Source organism: Petaurus breviceps, unplaced genomic scaffold (genome assembly GCF_028583685.1).
Source record: "Petaurus breviceps papuanus isolate PSGF00001 unplaced genomic scaffold, PetGlider_PUasm1.0 129, whole genome shotgun sequence".
In the NCBI taxonomy this organism is placed as follows: Eukaryota; Metazoa; Chordata; class Mammalia; order Diprotodontia; family Petauridae; genus Petaurus; species Petaurus breviceps.
The window spans coordinates 3926316-3937345 of record NW_027185665.1 but is presented as its reverse complement, the minus strand read 5'-3'; the positions used below and the strand labels follow the sequence as shown (position 1 = coordinate 3937345).

General features: G+C 38.3%; 1 long non-coding RNA gene across 1 annotated transcript in view; it reads left to right on the top strand.

The window, feature by feature from the left end:
- Positions 1 to 8564: 8564 nt before the first annotated feature.
- Positions 8565 to 11030, top strand: part of LOC138173733 (uncharacterized) — a 24952-nt gene continuing 22486 nt past the window's right edge. The window contains exon 1 of the long non-coding RNA XR_011171500.1: positions 8565 to 8899. This is a non-coding gene — a long non-coding RNA (uncharacterized lncRNA). The remainder of the gene's footprint in view (positions 8900 to 11030) is intronic.

Below are 11030 nucleotides of genomic sequence, written 5' to 3'. Positions count from 1 at the left end.
CTGGGAACGCTGGGGTGCTTGCTGCTACACCCCATTTGGGGTTTTCTTGGCAAAGATACTGGAGTGGTTTGCCACTTCCTTCTCCAGATCATTTTACAGATGAGGAAGCTGAGGCAAACAGAGTTGAATTACCTGCCTAGGACCACACAGCTAGTGTTTGAGGTCAGATTTGAACTTGGGAAAATGAGTCTTTCTGATTCCAATCCCAGTGCACTTTTCACTGTACCACCTATCTGCACATTATTTATCTACATTTAAATGAATATTAAAACGACTAAGCATTCATTTTATTGACAAATTAGAGCAATAAAGACATATATGTGTGAACACATAGTGACCACACTTCTCTGGGAAACTAGGCCTGCCACTGTGAAAAGCTCAGAGAAAGTAGATGCCACAAAAACTGTGTGAAATTAAAGCAGGCACTGTCAGTAGCCACCCTATGCTTGTGACATCTGGAAACTTAAGTATTAATAACCTCTCTCAAGATATTAAGGGAAGGACTGCTTTTGCTACCTTTTTTTGTATCTCCAGTGCTTGAGGCAGTGTCTGTCATATATGTAAACACTTAATCAATTATTGTTGACTGATTAATTGATTGATTGGTTAAATCCTTTCCTTCATAATTTGAAGTTGAAAACAACTATCTCAGTAAAGCTCTCTTTATCTTGCCAGTAGACTAACACTCTTAGACTAACACTTTCAATAGTCTCTCTTCATAGATAAAAAGTAAAGAAAAAAACAGCTCCACGCTTTGACTCCAAAGGGAAAGCCTTTGCAGTACAAATACTTCATAGATCTTCATAGATCACAGATAAATAACTCCTTAGGGGAAGGTGCTTCAAATGGCTTCACATTAAACCATTTCTCAGATGTCTCTCCCAGCTACTAGAAGCAATTATCATTATCCCCAGTTCTATCTAAAAATTACATTAATAATGGCTAAACTTTTGTTTGGCTCTTAAAGAGAGAGTTTTTAGAGACTTAAAGGGACTTTAAACTTAAAACTTTTTAACTTAAAGTTTCTATAGCATCTGTAAGTTATTCAAAGAGAGGGTTACGCTAACACAACAATGCTTATCACAAATCCACCATGCTTTCTAAATTTGTTCAATTTTTGTCCATATTTTCCCTTAAAGCTTCCATAAAGGACCTTCCCAAATGCACCAGAGGCCACCTTCTGGTTCTTTTATGGTCATGGGCTCTCCATCTGCTGGAATCTTCTCTTTTAATATCTTGACAACTGATCCCAGAGAGATTTCAGAATTGTTGCCTCCAGTATGGATTACCCAGTGTCTCCAAGAACATGAAAATTGTAGCAGGACCTCAGAGGAAATCATAGTCATAGGATCATAAATTTAGAGTTAGACAGATCCAGCCTTCTTATTTTATAGATGAGGCCACCCACAAGTAGAAAGTGACAGAGCCAGAATTTTAAACCAGGTTCTTTGATTTCAAATCCAACACACTTTCAAGTGCATCACACTATTGAACACCCATAGCATGCTTTCTACAATATATCAACAAAAGTCCATCCTTTACTTCTAGTGAAGAGAAACGTACTCTGTCACTTATGGTATTCCACTTTGGGATCTTCTAATTGTTAGGACGTTTTTCCTTTTCACAAGCTAAATTTGCTTCTTCGAAATTTCTACTCATGGTTCCTAGTTCTCTCCTCAAAGAGCAAAAGCAACACATTTATTTCCTCTTAGACAGCTACCCCTTCCTTCTTAAGGCTTCTCTTCTTGTAAATATTCCCAGTTCATTCAACTAATCCTCCCCTGGAATGATTTTGAGGCCCTTCCTCATTTTAATTGCCTTTCTCTAGACATACTCCAACTTTACAATGTCCTTTCTAAACTGTGGAATCTAGAATTTAGCATAATATCTTTGATATGGTTTAACCAGAGCAGAGTACAATGGGATTATCATCCCCTTGGCACTCTGGTTCCCTTAATGCAGCCTATGGTAGTGTGGTGTTTTGACAGCAATATCACACTGTTGACTCACATTGAACTGGTAGTCCACTAAACCTACCAGATGTTTTGAGATTTAACTGCTTCACAGTCAGACCTCCTAACCTTGCACTGATAAAACTTTTTAAAAACCCCCATATAAATCTGTATATTTATACTTATTATTTATATATACTTACATTTACACTTGTTACTTACATTTATTAAATTTGTTCTTTATTAGATTTGGTCCAATTCTGTAGAGATCTCTTCAGATCTTAATGCTGTTATCTAATGTTAGCTATTGCCCTTAGCTTTATGTTGCTGGCAAATATGTTAAGCAGGTCCACAATGCCTTCATTCAAGTTATTCCTGAAAACGCTAAACAACAGAGGACTAAGAACAAATCCTTTTAGCATTCCACCAGAGACCTTCCAAAATGATACTGAACCACTTGTGACAACTCTTTAAGTCAGGCCAGTCTGACACTTCTGTATCCCTGCAATGGTGATAATCAGCAGAGCTCCCATACCTACCTGCTGGACTGGGCCACATCCCTTGGAGCTAAGTATGAACACTGACTGCTTCTTACCTGTGGGTCCCCTGCCAAAGCAGGTGAAACCAGAGGACTTCCAAATGCCTGGAATGGGGAAGGAAGATTGACTTAAGGATATGAACAGGCTGTTTTCAAAGGAAGGCTTCCAAGTAAGCAACAATCATTTGGAAAAAATGCTCCAAATGTCACATACTTAGAAAGATGCAAATTAAAGCAATTTTGAGGATCTCCCTCATATCTATCAGGTTGGCAAAGATGACAAAAATGAAAATGACAAATATTAATGAGTCAGTGGGAAAACAGACATATCAATGCATTATTGGTGGAGCTATGAATGTGTCAAACCATCTTAGAAAATATAATGTAACTATGTCCTAAGTGCCACTAGACTGTGCATACTCTGCAGTGACTCCTCTACTCGGTACTACACTCCAAAAGACATCAAGGCAGAGTAAAAGGACTGATATGGAGAAAAAATGTCTATAGCAGCTCTTTTCTAGTAGCAGAGAACTGTAATCTAGGAGGATATGCATAAACTGGGGAATGGCTAAACAAAATACTATATATATAAATGTAATAAAATACTATTGTGGCATAAGAAAAGATAAAATAGATGGGGGGGGGGTTCTTTTTTATTTTTGGAAGGCAATTGGGGTTAAGTGACTTGCCCAAGGTCACAAGGCTAGTTTTTGTGTTAAGTGTCTGAGGCCGAATTTGAACTCAGGTCCTCCTGACACCAGGGCCAGTGCTCTATTCACTGCACAACCTAGCCACCCCAGGGTTTTCTTAACTTTTAAAAAAGTTTTCAACATTCACTTGTATAAGATTTTGAGTTTCAATTTTTTTTCTCCCTCACTCGTACCCCATCCCCACCCCAAAATGGCAAACAATGTGATATGGTTTATACATGCACAATCATATTAAACATATTTCTACATTAGTCATATTGTGAAAAAAATAATTAGAACAAAAAGGAAAAACCATGAGTGTTACGACCCTCACGGTCAGGGGCAGCCAGGCCTTACCCTCTCTGGTACTTCTGCTGTGCAGTCGGGACGCGGACCAAGCCGCGTTCTCCAAGAACAGAGTCACAAGCCAGGAGAGTCAAAGAGTAGCAAGACTTTATTAGGCAGCTTCTTTTAGCAATCACCTCCTAACTCCTCTATGAGCTTCCCCACTTTTATCCCCCTTCTGTCCCCCCTTCTCCTGAGGCAGAAGTTCCCAGGAGCCAAGTCTGAGCTAAACCCAAGGACACAAGTCGGGAGGTAACGGAGCTCTTGTCCCGGACCAGAGCATCCCTCACAGAACGTCTGAGTCTCCTACACGATGCAGAGTCAGCAAGTTCCGGGTCTCATGCCTCCAGGGGAACTGCACGTACACCCCCTAACACATGAGAAAGAAAGAAAAACACAAAAAAGAGAAAATAGTATGCTTTGATCTGTATTCAGATTTTATAGTTCTTTCTCTGGATGTGGACAGCATTTTCCATCATGAGTCATTTGGAATTGTCTTAGATCATTGTATTGCTGAGAAGAAATGTCTATCAACGATGGTTATCCCACAATGTTGGTGTTACTGTATACAATGTTCTTCTGGTTCTGCTCACTTCACTCAACACCCAAGTTTTTCTAAAGTCCATCTGCTCACCATTTCTTAAAGCACAATAGCATTCCATTACATTCATGTACCATAATTTGTCCAGCCATTCCTCAACTGATGGACATCCCCTCAAGTTCCAATTCTTGATCACCATGAAAAGAGCAGATAAAAATATTTTTGTACACATGGGTCCTTTTCCTGTTCTTATGATCTCTTTGGGATAGAGACTTAGTAGTGATATATTGCTCAGTCAAAGGATATACACAGGGTATGATCAAAGGGTAAATCCCTTTGGGCATCCTTCCAAATTGCTCTCCAGAATGATTAGATTTTCTTCTTTTCCTTTAAGGTGGGAGTTAGGAGAGAAAGGAAATACTTAATTGAAAAAGAAGGGAGGAGGGAAAGAAAGAAAATTTAATAAAAAGTATACAGCAGAGAACAAAAGAAAACCTAAAAGGAAGCCTAGAAAATCTGGGTTGCTTTAGAAACAATGTGTGGGATTTATTATATAGGTTTTTGTGAAATGGAAATTTATTGTTTTGATTTGAATCCTCTCTTATGTTCTGCTGTGTACATGGAAATGTTCTTTCTTTTCTCATTTTGTATTTAAGTTTAAACTGAATTAAAATTTTTAAGAAGAAAAGAAAAAAATCAAAGAAATCAGAGCAAAAAGAGCTGCCTGATCAGTTCACTTCAAAGAGGAAGGCAACTTCTAATCTCTCGGGATCATGGCAATGTCCACACATAGTGAACGGGGCTAGAAGGCAGCTGAGTCTGACCTGAAGGCTCTGACTGCTTCTCTTTGTTTGCATTTCTTTCCCTGAACACAGGTGACCAGACGGCCATCTCAAGATAGGCGTTTTCTAGCATTGGAGTCAGCCTCATGAGTCCTAGAGGGTAGGAGTTTCTGGGGTCCAAGTGATAGTTGTCTATGAGAAAATGATCTCTACAATGTTATCTCAGAAGAGAAGATGATCATTAACAGGAGGGTTGCCCAAGTCACACCCTGTTTTACCAAAAGGTATGGACCTTAAAGTCTGGGTAGTGAAGAGCCAAGGGGAAGGTGAAATGGTTGTTTAGCAGTTCCATGAAGTGTTTCCTGTTTTAGATGTCAAACTCCCAGGAGAATATAAAAGATTTTATGGGATACTTTGGTGTTTTAAGAGTTTTTCAATAAGTACTTATGACCATTTTTGGTTTTAAGTATTTCTTTTGTGGCAGATGAAATAAATAGCTTTGTTATTCCCAATTTACTTTCTATGTATGTCTTTCTAGAAGGGACTCTTTAAATCTCTTTATGAGAAACTCTAGACATGAGTCATTTCTTCTGTGGTGTGGAGGTGTAATGACAGAGGCAATAAGAAAAGTCTTGATCTTTCTCTTTAGAGAGAGGCTCTCTCAGGACTATACTTGAAAGCCTTAATGGGGGATGCTTCCCTCCACCCTAGGCTACTAAACTTTATAACCACCTAACTGTGCTATCACACACCTAAGCAGTTGAGTGGTGCAGTGGATTGCATGCTGCATCTGGAGTCAGGAAGACCTGAGTTTAATTTTAGCTTTAGACACCTACTGGCTATGTAATCCTGGACAACTCACTTAGCCTTTCTTTGCCTCAGTTTCCCTAACTGAACAATGAGCATAATAATCCTACCTCCCGAGAATACTATGGGATCAAATGAGATAATAAATGTAAAATGACACAGAATAAGTGGTGTATAAATGTTCTCATATCTTTTAGCATGGGCAACTATCAAATGTGTTGCTAAAATCTAGGAACATAATCTATAGCAACCCCCTAATCTTCCCATTAAATTATACCATGTTTTAAAAAGGAAATTAGATTAAGCAAACAGGATTTAAAAACTTTTATTGATGCTTTTTGTTTTTGCATTGATTTCACTTTCCAATTAGCTATACCTCCCACCCCCACCCCAAAGAACTTGCTCTTGTAACAAATACAGTTAAATAAAACAAACAGTCCCATTGACCTTGTCTGACAATCTGGCGTCATTCTGTAGGTGGAGTCTACTATTTCTCTGCTAAGAAGAGAATGTTTCATCATTAGTGCTCTGGAGTCACTCCTGTGCATTGTAATGATATGAATTCTGGTGGGTTCTGGTGTTGTTTTTTCTCTTCTTCTAGAGGCAGCCAGGTAGTTCAGTGGAGCACACTGGACATGGAATTAGAAAATCTTGAGTTCAAATTTGACATCTGACACTCCTGGGCAAGTCATTGTTCATAAATTGCCTGACACATAGCAGGAGGTTAACAAATGCTTGCAGGGGGCAGCTAGGTGGTGCACTGAATAGAGCACAGGCCCTAGAGTCAGGAGGACTTGAGTTCAAATGTGACTTCAGACACTTGACACCTATGAGCTGTGTGACCTTGGGCAAATCACTTAACCCCAATTGTCCTACAAAATTTTTTTTATTTTAAAAAATTAACAAATGCTTGTTTCCTTCCTTTATATTATTGAGGTCATCTTATACCTTGTACCCTTCATTCTGCTTATTTTGACCTGCATCAGTATAAAAAAGTTTTTGCAAATTTTTAAAAATTTTCTCACATTCTCTAGTTGTCATGGCACAATAATATTACTATTAAAATAAAATACCATGATTTCTCTAGCTATTTATTAGTAGGTTTTTTTTGCTACTACAAAAAAGTACTGCTGTGAATAGTTTGTGGTCTATGGGAACTTAAAAACCTAGTGCAACCTGTTTTTGATAAGACTCTTCTAGTTTTTTTCTCTTTTTCTGGATGTTTACCAACCATCTGTTTAATAATATGTTCTAGAATTTTGCCAGGAATTAACTCAGCAGCCTATCATTACAGATTCCACTCTCTTCCCTTTTTTGCAAATTGAGACATTTATTGTTGCCCAGTTCTATAGCACCTCTCCCTTTCTAGTTTTCTGAGGATAACTTGTAGTGTTTCAGCAATCACATCTGCCAGTACTTTTATGTCCTGGTGCACAGTTAGGCTGGACCTGGTGAATTCTTATTATTTCTTTGCTTTTATTTACTTTTCAGTTCCATTACAGATGTCTTTTCCTTTCCTTTCCAGTTTTCTTGACAGAAAACAGAAGAAACTAACAGTACTTCTGCCTTCTTTCCACCATTTTTACTCATCATCTTCCCTTTCACCTGAATGGCAGTGTTGCATCTGGGGGTGCTGGAAAGCCTGAAATGTAAGAATACAGGGAGCAGGTCTGCCTCAAAAGAGTCCAACCGCTCAAGCCTTCCAGTCTAAGTGGCAAGTTTATTGGTGACACCAAACAAGTGTACCAGCCTCCTAAGTGAGTCTGGGTGTTTGATGAGGATAAAGTTGGCACTTTTATACAGAAAGATTGTGGAAACATCTAGATGGGATCTAGATGTGGTAAGTTAAGTGATCTAGGTGGACTGGGGTGGGCCAGACGCTTTGGGTGGAGGTACCAGTGATCTAGGCTACTGAAATGTATGGGAAAATCCAGGGACTGGGTTGCTTTCAAAGACATGGTGTTTTCCTTTTAGGGGTTCAGATCCCATCCCCATCATTAGTCCTTCCATTCCTTTTTGGATTCTCCTCTTTTTTCCAGCATAGACTTTTTTAAAAATCCTTTTGTGTCCTTAGCATTGCTTGGTAGCCTCCCCTCATCCTGAACTTGATCAATCCTGACACTTGTGACGAGACCATAATCACAGCCGTAATAATAATAGCCAGCATTTGTATAGCAATTTAAGGCTTGCAAAGCATTTCACAAATAGTATTTAATTTTAAACTTTACAACAATCCTAGGGGGCACCTGCTATTATTATCCTCATTTTACATATCAGGAAACTCAGGAACACAGAGGTTATATGACTTGCCCAGGGTCGCACAACTCTGTCTGAGTCAGAATTTGAATTCTGATCTTCCTGACTCCAGGTCCAGTGTTCTATACACTATATTCTAGACCATGCCCTATTTTTGTACCTGTTCCAGGTTCCTGTACATGCATTTTAAAAAGATAGAAGTTGAAAAATGGGTTCTTGCAAAAATCCCTTGGGGACTGGGGGGAGGAAGGAGAAAAAAAAAGAACAAAGTAAAAAGTGCACAGCAGAGAATAAAAGAAAACTTCCAAAGAAGCAAAGAGAAGATGGACAGCTCTCAATGTGAGGCATAGTATTTATTATATAGCCTTTCTGGAAATGGAAATGTATTGCTGTTCATTTTGAATCTTTTCTTATGTTCTGCTGTTCACATGACAATGCTTTTTTTCTTTTCTTATTTTGTATTTGAGTTTCAATGTTTAAGTTTATAATTATATAACATATAATATTTCTTTTTCTTTTCTTACTGTGCATTTAAGTTTTAGTATTTAAGTCTAAAATTTTAAAATACCTCTGCCTTTACTTTGATCTCTTTAGATCTACCTTCTTTTTCTTCTCATTACAACCATTCACATTTGTGTTTTTCAGATGTCATTCTCCAGAGCTTCCCATTCCTCCTAGAATGACTTCCTCTGAAGAATTTTGGTCTCTGGGAGCTGCTCTTTCCTTCCTCTGAACCCAATGAAAACTTCCCTGCTCAGATCTATGGCACATGGACGCAATCTGTGGCCAGCACATACTTTGTTCTCCCTTTCTACCACCATTTCTAACATGGAGAGATAATTCCCCCCAAAAGTTCCCATCTTTTCAACTTTGGCAACTTTATTTATTGGGAAATCTTTAGGAAAACAGATTTTGGAAGGTTCTACAAATGAAGTCAGTCCCCAAGGAACGAGAGAGCCTCTCAAGAAGGAAATCTGGAAGACACAAAGGTAAGCCTTTCTACTAAGGAGTAAAAGGAGTGTTGTGTGTGTGTGTGTGTGTTTTGTGTGTGTGTGTGTATAAAGAGACCAGAGTAGTCCAGAATAAAAACTACCCTTGTCCCATCCTCCATCTTTTGGAGTGTAAAGGAAGAAAGGACGAAAGGAGCACGGGCAGAGACAAAGGGACCGCCACAATTTCAAAAAGAGTGGGTTGTTCTTCTGTCTTGAGTATATGAGAGGTAAGGATTCTATTTCCATGGTTATTTTGTGTCCCCAGAGCGATAGCATGCTGAAGAGATAAAGGATACTGGAACTGGAGTGAGATAATAATGGAGCAAGCTAACCACCTCTTGGCAGAGACGTAATGATGGACTCAAAGTACAGAATATATACATTCACATACACATATACAGATACACGTAAATATACACATACATACACATGTACATATACATATACAGTACACATACGCGTGCATATGCACACACATGCATGTACAATACACCTACACATAAATGTACACATGCACATACATGTGCCCACACACAAGTTTACATATACATGTGCACATACATATACACATGCATATGCACATACACATACACATGCACATTCACACACATATACACATGCATATACATGTACACGTATACATATATACACATACATACATATACACTTGCACGTACACCTACACATGCATATACACATATGCATACACATACGCGTACACATACACCTACGTATACACATATGCATACACATACATATGCACATACACATTCATATACACATACACATGCATATACACATACATATGCATATACACATACATATGTACATGCACATGCACTTACACATACATATGCACATACACAAGTATATACATATACACCTGCATATGCATATACACACTTGCACATACATGTACACATACATATACATATACATACATATGCATTTCCACACCCGTACATACATATACACATACATACATATACATATACACACATGCATATACACATGCATAATCACACATATATTACACAATGCACTCCCCCCAGTTGCAAATATACATAGACAATAAAATTCCTGCATAGATTATGTCTTATAGATATCTATTCATAGGATGTTGCTCATATCCATAGGACATATCCTATGCAGGAATTTATTTTGTTTGTCTATGTGTATTTGTAGCAGGGATTTTGTTTTTAATGGAGATGGGGAGATGGTGTATGTAGGGGGAGGAGACAGATTTTGTTCATTAAAAAAGAAAATGTAATTTAAAAAAAGAAAAAGAAAACAGGTTGAAACCATGCATCCACCCCCTTCTAGCCTGATATGACCTTAAACAAATTGCTTAACTTCTCTAAGATTCCATAAAATGGTGATAATAATTAGATGGTGATATTAATTTCTTCATTACCTTCTTCACATGGTTGTTGGGTATAGGGTGTCCCAACTGCCTTTGTGACATTATGTGTTAAGCTGCACTCAGACTTTTTGGGAATCCTATATATATAAACTTCTATAAGGCAAGAAGAAATTCTCCACAAGCCCAGGAGATGGCACCCTGAGTCAAACTACAGTGTCAGTGATGAAAAATCCATGCCAAAAGAAATCCTGTCATCACAGAATGTTAGAGTTGGAAAGAAGCCTAAAGATCACTTTCGATCAATTCAACAAACATTTATTAAGCAGTCATTATACACTTTATAGATAAGAAATCTGAGGCTCAGGAAGTCTTAAGGAATGCTTTTCTTTACTCATTCATATCTAAAGTAAACAAAAGGTGGAAAGAAGTTGTAAGCAGCAAGATGTGAGGACAGATGGATCCTTTCTTCAGTGATTCTGAATAAGACTCTGGGTCACAAAGCCTGAAGACTGACAGGTTCCTAGTAAATAGAAGGCACAGCTCCACTGGCTGAGGCCCCACAAGTTCCAAGAACTACATGAATAGGACTTGAGTAGAGGTGGGATGATAGAAAAAAAGGATTTCAGGAAGGGAAGGTCAGTCAGGGAAGCTTTTATTGGAGAAGTGAGATTTGAATTTGATTTGTGAAAAAGAATCTGTGTAAAGACATGAAGGTAAAAGAGGGAATATCCTGTGGGAAGACCAGCAATAAGGCCATTCATGGAG